Source organism: Artemia franciscana, chromosome 10 (genome assembly GCF_032884065.1).
Source record: "Artemia franciscana chromosome 10, ASM3288406v1, whole genome shotgun sequence".
NCBI lineage: Eukaryota > Metazoa > Arthropoda > Branchiopoda > Anostraca > Artemiidae > Artemia > Artemia franciscana.
The window spans coordinates 30,775,950-30,786,582 of record NC_088872.1 but is presented as its reverse complement, the minus strand read 5'-3'; the positions used below and the strand labels follow the sequence as shown (position 1 = coordinate 30,786,582).

The following is a 10,633-nucleotide window of genomic DNA, read 5'->3' as shown; positions in this document are numbered from 1 at the left end:
TTAGCGTGGGCGGTGGCCTAGCATCCCTCCATTTTTCGGTCACTTAAAAAGGGCACTAGAACATTCAATTTCCGTTCGAATGAGACCTCTTGCGAAATTCTAGGATCGCTGGGTCGACAGAATCATACTGGGGAAAAAAACAAAAAAACACGCATCCGTGATTCTTTTTCTGACAAAAAGTACAAAATTCCACATTTGTGCAGATAGGAACTTAAAATCTCTACGGTAGGGATCTGATACGCTGAATCTGACGGTGATTTTCGTTAAAATTCTATGCCTTCCCCTTTTTTCGAAATAAGGCATATATCTCAGGCTTGTAACTTTTGATAAGTACAACTAAACTTGATTAAACTTATATATCTAAAATCAGCATAAAAACTGATCCTTTTGATGTATCTAGTGATATCAAAATTCCGTTTTGTAGAGTTTCGGTTACTATTGAGCATAGGTAACTGCAGCATAGCATTGCATCTAATAAATCAAACCAAACCTCACGAGTTATATGATAAGCACGGTATTTGTAAAGGTAAAGTTGGAAACTGAAAGGGAGGCTATTTGAAGCTAGTATAGGGCAACACCCAAATTTGGGCCTTCTAAATATATATGTTAAAACAATTTGTACGACTCAGCTTTAAAAAGCTATGTTATTTCCATCAATTATGAAATATGTACTTTGCAACATAGGGCCCTATACTGACCAGATATTAAAAATCTTAGTTTGACTTGCATTACCTAAAGCCTGAAATATATCCTCAGAGCAAAAGCTCCCCCTCCCAAATAAAAAAAAATCCCCTTATCTCTCTACACAAAAAAAGCAAAAAAGCTCTAAAATGAAAAAACAACAACAAATGACCAGCAAGAAAAGAGCACAAAATAATAGCTTTAAAAAGCTATGTAATTTCCATCAATTATGAAATATGTACTTTGCACCATAGGGCCCTATGCTGACCAGATATTAAAAATCTTAGTTTGACTCTATACGAAACCTCTGTTTTGTATTTAGTACTTGCATTACCTAAAGCCTGAAATATATCCTCAGAGCAAAAGCTCCCCCTCCCAAATAAAAAAATCCCCTTATCTCTCTACACAAAAAGCTCTAAAATGAAAAAAACAACAAATGACCAGCAAGAAAAGAGCTCAAAATAACACGTTCCAAAACAATCAGATCAACTCCAATCATCTCCAACCAAACACTAAAATAACTATTCTTAACAACTTACTAAATTTGTAGCACTTGAAAGTACATTCAAACTTCATACTATCATCTCATACAACCACGCGATTAATGTCTGCAATACTGATATAAAAAACTTACCCAAAGAGTAGTTCCAAAGTCCTTCGGATGTCTTTTGTTTTTCAGCCCCTTGAGAAACCTATTTCACACAGTCAGGTCAGAAAAGGTGGTGAGGACATAAACTTGACTGATCCAAAATTATGCCGACTTTCCTAATTTATTAGTTATCTAAATGTCATCGACCATAGGCTTCCAAAATATAAATGATGCTTCACATTCTGGTAAGCTTGCAGGCATAATCCGCAATACCAGCTCGGAAGGGACACCTAGAAAGAGACCATTAGATGTTAGTTAGGCTAATGACAAAACTGGGAAGGTATGGCAAAAAGTATAACAGGAACACTGTCAAGGAGAGCAATTCCACCGGATATAATAGATTTCCCGTTTTTATGACTATGCAAGTGCGATGTCTGGTCAACTTAACGAAGCAAAGCAGGATATATCTGAACTTCTAGATCGCCATATGCCCTTTTGATGCTTGCTCTTTTCAATATCCTTGACGAAATATACGTGTTCATCTCTTCGTCAACAAAGCATTTTGCCACCCTTAAAGGAAAACTCTTAGATTGAAAACAGCCTTAATCTCCAAAACTCATCATGGACTCGGTAAACTGTTAGGGCTGAAACCATGCAAGCAGAAATTACTAAGCAATAGTTTCAGCCCTTTAGGAAACAAAACGGATAGGGAACACCGATGCGAAGTCGAAGGCACAAGCTAGCGGCCTTCTGAAAAGGACTCCAAGCTTCTAATTTATCGTTTGCCAAATCTTTATTAAAAAAAAAAAACATGTACAAGATCAGGGTAGCAACAGAAAAATTTGAATAATTGGGTATCAAGATCATCGACGTAATTGAGATGCTTGCGGTTATGACGAAACATTTCGAAAGAATTTTGGAGGAAAAAATAAACAATTTCATTGATAGAGCAAAACTGTTTGCCAGAATGATAGAAGTCGATCCAGAGGCAGATTTCATCAGACATCATCGTCGGTGACTCGGCTTTCAAAACCATTTCGTGTCAAAACAAAATATCTAAATTTGACCTCCAATTATTATCAGGCAAATATACTCATTACATGGAATTTTGTTAATTTTTTCAAGGAAAATAAGCTAATTGTGCTACAATATTTTAGTTAATTCTTATTTTAAACCGGCATTTGGCTAATGTTACTATTTACGGCAATAACCTACCCTACTTTTTTTCGCTTACCATGTTAAATCACCAAATACATTACTCTGAGGTAAAAGCTAAGGTACCGTGATAACCAATTAATATTGGCAAGAATAAAATATGCATTTTTTCTATATTTCTTCGCTTCCCAATATCAATTGAGATTTTGCCTTATTGTTACGCTGAATAAATGACAAGAAACGTCTAAAGTTGGAGGGCGTCGGTAATTTTTTGTCCACACTCACGCCAGTTTCCACTATTGTAAGCTACCCATGTTATTCGGCTATAAAATATGAATTGTTTCTGTATTTCTTCGTTTTTAAATTTCAATTGAGATCACATAATACACTAATTTTCTCAAAAATACTATTTAAACTAATTTTGCCTTATTGTTACGCTGAGTAAATGACAAGAAACGTCTAAAGTTGGAGGGCGTCGGTAATTTTTTGTCCACACTCACGCCAGTTTCCACTATTGTAAGCTACCCATGTTATTCGGCTCTAAGCTTAAGATTCCATTTTTATTTTCAACTTTTTTTCGTCAGATCTTACAGCCACCTACACATTAATCATTTTTTATTCAGTTAATTACAAATTATAAGTTCATTAAAATCAACTTGATTTTTAAAGCAAACTTTAGTTATTGAACCGTCAAAATAATATAAAATACTAAAAAAGAGCGTAATATTTTATCTTCTACTTTTTTTGTCAAATCAGGACAATCGCCATCAAAAACTATATTATTAGAAGTTTACTAAAATAAATAAGTTTATTAAAATAAACTTAGTAATTACAAAGATCTTAAACATTGAAATAAACTTTTGTTCATTAATTTGTCTTCCTTGTTTGATACTCTGTTTAACCAGTTGTTCTTGTTGTTGACAGACTGAATAAAGCTAGGATTATAAATTCGAAGATACATACATTTAATAAAGTCATATCTTCGTGCATTTGCTATTCAGGCAACTGTTGAGTATCTTCAGATCTGATTTAACTTAATCCATCAGCATTGCCAGCAAAAGGTCCTACGACTTGACAACCCCAACACGAACCAACTTATAATCTCTCTTCACCTTAGTCAATAATGGGTTCGGTCTTTCAGACGGAGACAGAGGTGCTGTAACAAAATCTTCGCGACCAGCCTTCGAAACTCGACTTGTAACAATAAAATAAATAACTTATTTAACTCAATCCACCAGCATTGCCAGCAAAAGGTCCTACGACTTGACAACCCCAACACGAACCAACTTATAATCTCTCTTCACCTTAGTCAATAATGGGTTCGGTCTTTCAGACGGAGACAGAGGTGCTGTAACAAAATCTTCGCGACCAGCCTTCGAAACTCGACTTGTAACAATAAAATAAATAACTTATTTAACTTAATCCACCAGCAGTGCCAGCAAAAGGTCCTACGACTTGACAACCCCAACACGAACCAACTTATAATCTCTCTTCACCTTAGACAACAATGGGTTCGGTCTTTCAGACGGAGACAGAGGTGCTGTAACAAAATCGTCGCTATCAGCCTTCGAAACTCGACTTGTAACAATAAGAAAAGATAAATATTAGGAAATTAGTCTTAACGAACTATTTCATTTAGCAAAGAATTAAAACAAGTATCTTCATTCAATGTTCAACACGTCATAGCTGTTATATCTAAAAATTACGCATACAGGTAAGCGTGGGAGGGGGTGTCATCGCCCCTTCATATCTCACAATAAGATTTTTTTATAGTCTCTACCATCGAAACCCAGCAAATACATCTAGCCCTTAATATGACAGTTTTTCAAAAATGTTTCGTCAGTGGATGCTTCGTAGGTGGAACTTAAAGCCACACTTAACGGGCCCAAAACACACCTTTAGCATTACTAGAATATCAACAAAAATAATCTAGTGTTTTTTTTTGGAAATTTTACGAATACTTCTAGGGCTCTGTGTCACATTCAGGACAAACCACCTATCTATATATCTATATTTTTTTCTGAAAAACTAACCCTCCTTTTTTTTAACTGAGAATTGACATACTACATTTTTCGTGTGTATAACAACAATTCAGATCCCCAATAGCCTTGGTAAAATTCGTTTGCCCCACCATCCCCCTTTCTATCTTTTCCCATTTGATAGCTAGAAAGTAAGTCTTTGATTCTTAATTGCTTCACATTAAATGCTACACATTGCGGCAGATAATTACATTAATGATTTCTATACCAAGGAAACGAGCTTCACCAGTGATTATTATTCGTTTAATAAGACAATGGTCTGTTTCTGAAGCAGAAAACAATCTAGATAGGTCACGAACTTTGAAAAAATTTGACTTTGAAAATCCATCCTCGAGTCTGAGTCAAAACGATAAAAACGATCTAGGTAGGTAAAAACTTTGAAAAAAATCGACTTAGAAAACGCACGCTCGAATCTGAATCTTATTTTTAATCAACTGCACCATAGAGAGGAAATACGCGGCATCAAAATCATAGATACTTTCAAAACAAGTTTTTACAAGATTTTCGACACTTGGTAAGGTATCGAAAACTTTCCCTCAGTAAAACAAGTGTTGATACCTTGCCAAAGACCTTTGCTAATCCCTCTTTGACGCAGCACGAAGATTGAAAAAAAAAACAAAAAAAAAACGAGAATGCAAAAACTGCTAAAAAAAGAAAAACCAAAAATAAAAGACCATGGAGAACAAAAACAAACTTAAAAGTAGAATCAAGCAAGGGTAAAAAGAAAAAATTATTGCATAAAAACGGAATTAAAATAGTCAAGGCTTGATCCTGAAAAAGGGGGAAAAGAAGAAACAAACCAGAGACTGTCTATGTTGTAATATTACGCTCATATTTATAATAAAAAACCTCAGAAATCCTTAAATACTATCTTTGATGAAAATTAAACACTGTCTTTGAAAACCCTAATCAATAAAGTTTGATAATGCTCTTTTCTTCTGAAATGGTAGTCAAACAATTGTTATTTGAAGCTGAAATTGGCCAGGGAGCCAAAATTCGGCCCTCTAAACATATTTATGGAAATTTCTTGCATGAATCAGCTTTAAATAACCTGTAACATTTTTATCTATTATGTTACATGTACTTCGCGACCTGGAGCCGCTTTCCCCCATATCTTTATTTCATTGACTTCGTAGTGTATATTATGTATAGACAGAATACTCGACCCACGCCATTTAGATAGATACTTAAAAAGACCACTCAGGGCATAGTATTAGGTTCTTGATCCATTCCACCAAGTTTTACTCACCTAAGACAAATACTTGATAAGAAAGAAAAAAAAAGTCATATTTCCCATTGCATGGTTTAGGCTACAGATTCTAGACCTAGTTTCCTGTCACCAGTTGGTTATTAATGCCAAATAAAGCCAAGTTAGAAAAGAATAGCATACATTTTGCTTATAGTATAGCCTATGACTTTATCTGGTCCAATTACCAACGGGGGGGGGGGGGACAAAAAAAGTAAATTACTTTATATGCATTTTGTTATTTTTGAAAAATGATGACTTTTATTTGTCTATTTAAAAAACTTTTCAAATGAATTCTAAAGAGAAATATTAAAACTAATATGTAGGGGGAAAATCCATATAATAAATGTTATTCGACAATGTAAAAAATCTAAAATGAACCGAATTTAATACAATTAGACAATGGAGAGAGACAAATAAAAGACGTTACAACAAAAGATCAAACCCAACCCAAAAATTTTGAAATAACAGAATATTTATAAACGTTAGATTACTCTTTTGGAATTTTGAACCTCTAGAGTTTCTATGCCAAGGGCAAATTACTCCTCCGACCCAAAACCACCTATGAAGTGGCCTAAAGCAAATTTGATAAAAAAAAAGTTTCCTGTGTAACCACTATAATGCCTTTTCTCCCATTTACCTTTTTTACTGCAGTGCCATAATCTATTGGCATCAAGATTTTTGCAACTTCTAGGCTTTGTGGGTCCTGAAGGGAAAAAACGAAGTCAAACGAATTCAAAAGGAAACTATTGATTTATAAAAAAAAAAAAAAAACAATTTTGCTTTACTTTAAGACGAATATTTGATATTCCTTATTATAATATTCTCAGTTGAGCCAACATGGAGAAGTTCTGAGCACGCAAGCTTATAATTTTTTGTAAGAACTATGGGTGACGTCACATTAAAAAAGAAGGTATCACGAGGTAATTACATTAACACTTTCAACAAAAATGTATGACGTCATGTACATTTATCATTTTGTATTCGTAAAAGAAGGTGACGTCATAAACAAAGAAAGGTATATATATATAGATAGAGTGTGTAGGTCATCTTAGTTGTTCAAAGTTCACTGAAGAAAGAGGTAATAGTTAGATACAATTAAAACAATATCGTCATATTTACTAGCGGTAAAAATAAAGGCTAAAAATAAGATGTTAATTGTTTATTATATAAAAACTAATCATGCTTTAATACATGACTAATATTCTATATACCTTTTTGGCTGGTTTTCTTTTGAACCAATATGGAGGAAGACAATTCAGTTTCAAGTAAGTGATTTATAAATCATCAATAGAACAAACAATTGTGCTCTGGCCTAGGACTGATATTTGTTATTCCTCTTTTTCAGGTTTTCTTTTGAGTCAACATAGAAAAAAGACTTCAATTTTAAGCAAAAATTCATATATTACTTAAAGAAAAAATACCTGGCTTTAGCTTACGACTAATAATTGATTTTTCTCTTTTTCAGATTCCCTTTCAAGTAAAGATGGAGGAGGAAACTTCAATTTCATGTAAGTAATTTATAAATAATTTAAAGAAAAAAAACTTTGGTTTAGATTACGAGTAGTAATCTGTAAATTATTTAACGAAAAAACAAATGTGCTGTAGCTTACTAGCAATAATTAATTTTTCTCTTTTTCAGGTTCCAACTTCAAATTCAAGTAAGTAATTTACAAATTATTTAACAAAAAAAAAAAAGTGTGCTGTAGCTTACTAGTAATAATTGATTTTTCTCTTTTTCAGGTTCCCTTTTGAGTCGGGATGGAGGAACAAACTTCAAATTCAATTAAGTAATTTAAAAATTATTTAACGAAAAAACAACTGTGCTGTAGCTTACTAGCAATAATTAAGTTTTCTTTTTTTCAGGTTCCCTTTTGAGTCAAGATGGAGGAACAAACTGCAAATTCAAGTAAGTAATTTATAAATTAATTAAAGAAAAAACAACTGTACTGTAGCTTCCTACGAATAATTGATCTTTCTCTTTATCAGGTTCCCATTTGAGTCACCATGGAGGGACAAACTTCAAATTCAAGTAGGTAAGTTATAAATTATTTAAAGAAAAACAACCTTTCTTATTTTTTTCAAGATTTGAAGCATAGATTTGAAGATTTGCATTTCACGAGCGATAGAATTTACTTGTAGCGTTCCGTTTCGGACATATTACTAGGCAGCTTAAATGTATAAAACATCCTCTCCAATAGGGGCTGTTTTGCCTTCTACTTAAAATGCTGTTAAAAATTGCGTTCATATTCCGTTTCAGTTTTGTCTGACATCTACATTTTTTTTTATTAATAAATAAGAGAATATAAGAGAAAAATAATAGAATACATATTTTTGTTTCGAGAGCATACGACCTGACCATCTATTTCACAAATGATAACAAACAACTTAAGAATAAAAAAAATCTATCTAATCTATGAAATTTAAAGTAGTTCATGCTTTCTTCATACGTACAGCATCATGTTTTATACCCCTTTACAGATGCCTAAAATCTTAACCCAATCCCCATTAGTATTTTAACATATTATCCCTCCTTCTACAGAGAAATGCAATAGGCAAGTCTGGATGTAACGTGGTGAGTACAAACTACCTTTCAGCAACTGCTACTTAGTAAACATATTTTTTTATGCTTAGGTTTAAATCTTCTTATGTCACAAAAGAGAGCAAATAATTTAAGATTTAAATATGTCGGACTGGACGTCAGACCGTTGACCTACAGTAATATCCTTTTTTTAAACCTTGGCTCAAATCTTGAAGTTTGGAAATTTTCATCCGAAGGTCCTCTTTGCACTTATTCAAAACTTTACTGTTAAAAATTTAGCAGAATGAAATAATTATTCTGAATTTTAGCAAACTAAGTCATTTTAAGCTAAATCTCAAGCCTTAACTTGCAACATTTCTTTGAACTAAAATAAGACGGATTTCACAAAAAAAACTTAACAAGTGTTTTCCAAATAGGAAAGACTTCACCATTCTCAGTTTCAAAGAAAGTTACTTTTGATAATAACCAGAGCTGGGATAGTTCCATAATGCTGGATAATCGTCAATAAAGCGCTGTATATAGAAACCTTCTTAAACCACCATTTCCAGCCTTCTTAAACCATAATGTTTTCAATAAAATGCTAAGACTTTAAATAGAGCAAAATGAGGCGGTAGCAACGCGGTGAGATTATAAAAAAAACCTTTCCGTTTAGCTTAGGTTTAATATTCAATATTTCTCTTTTTCACTTTTTTTTTTACAATTTTTACAATTATTTAAAGAAAAAACAATTGTGCTTTAGCTTATGACTAGTATTTGCTATTTCTCTTTTTCAGGTTCTCTTTTAAGTCAGCATTAAGGAAGAAAATCTGATTCTAAGTAAGTAATTTTTTAATTATTTAAAGAAATAAACATTAGTGCTTTAGTTCGCGATTAAAATTTGATATTTCTCTTTCACAGATTTTCTTTTGAGTCAATATCGAGGAAGAAAAGTCAGTTCCAAGTAAGTAATTTATTAAGTCAAAATTTCGTGTGATAGTGAAAATTCTCTGAATAATATTTCAAAAGATATTTCATGTTTAACAGGGGCATAATTTACTATGGGCTAGGAGAGGGGGGCAACTGCCTCCTCCAGCCCTAGTTTGCCCCCTCCTCCAAGCTAAAATTTATTTTCTACTAATAATCTTGCAATAACTAAGATAAACCTGTATACTTCATGCATCCAGAGAAACAGTCAGTTTTATTTAGTATATCCTTGCCTTTATGGTGTTATTCCAAAGCTTGAAAAAATGTCAGGTGTCATCCAATACCAGATGACACTGATAACCTGATGACTTAACCGCGTTAGCTACTTGTCCCACTACACTTATTCCGTAATTTACTGGTAAAACTAACTGGAGTTTAGAATCAATAAGCATGCAACATAATGTTTCAAAAGATATTACATGTTTAACAGGGGCGTAATTTGCTATGGGCCAGGGGCGGGAAGCAACTGCCTCATCCGGATCCCAGTTTACCCCCCCCCTCCTCCTAGCTGAAACTTATTTTCAACTAAAAATCTGGTAATAACTAAGATAAGCATGTATAATTCAAGCATCCAGAAAAATAGGTCAGTTTTCTTTAGTATATCCTTGCCTTTATGGTACTTTATGGCTCATTTTTCTTTTTTTACTGCCATTTTCACTGGATTTGGAAAAATTTGGCTCCAACTTTGTCGTGAGAAACCAGTAAGCTCCATACCTCGAAGTCCATATCCACCCCGTTGATGTTACCATCCTCAACAGGTCTTATAACCCCAGCAAGCAAAAGCATAGTGTAGAAATTAATAATGGGCTGTCGAACTTCTAGCTGCACAAGGGAATGTCTTTGATAATTTACTTCGTCTAATTCACTCAACAGCCAATTGACAAGCATTTGACCTAAAATGATGATTAATATGAAACAAATTTTTAACAGTTTACGCATATTGTCAAATAATCACCCTCTCAAAAGAGGGAACGAATTTTTTTTCAAGGTTTTTTGTTTCGGAAAAAAACTGAATTGCATGATAGAATTTAAACTTGCACATTTGAACATGCTATGCATAGAGGGGAAAGTCAATAATTTGTAATTTCAAATCCTGATTTGAAGAGCGGCCAACTTCAAATTCCGTTTTCCGAGCCCCATTTATTTAGTAATTACATACCAGGTAAAACACACACAGAAAAAGTTTACTTGACTAGTAAGACCCCGAGTTATTTTGGGGTTTTCCATAATTTTATAGCGTATACGAAGGAATAAGCCGTTGGGAGGAGTATTAGAGCAAGACTTATAACTTATGTAGAATAACACATCTATCATAAATAAGAATAATATATTGAAATCTCATTAGTTGAGGTGAAAAATATTGTAGCCAACATATTGCATTATATTTTTTCGTTTTGATGCAAATTAGAACATTATGT

At 33.3% G+C, this 10,633-nt stretch overlaps 1 protein-coding gene across 5 annotated transcripts in view; it reads right to left on the bottom strand.

Moving 5' to 3' along the window:
- Positions 1-1,319: 1,319 nt before the first annotated feature.
- Positions 1,320-10,633, bottom strand: part of LOC136032062 (uncharacterized) — a 53,029-nt gene continuing 43,715 nt past the window's right edge. The window contains exons 2-4 of one of the 5 annotated variants that reach the window (XR_010618635.1): positions 9,930-10,108; positions 3,389-3,965; positions 1,320-1,560 (exon numbers count right to left, since the gene is read on the bottom strand). The gene's annotated coding sequence lies outside the window, so the exon portion shown is untranslated. Of the gene's footprint in view, positions 1,561-3,388; positions 4,004-9,929; positions 10,109-10,633 lie in introns of all 5 variants that reach the window. The other 4 variants (XR_010618633.1, XR_010618636.1, XR_010618634.1 and 1 more) reach the window with 4 other exon arrangements.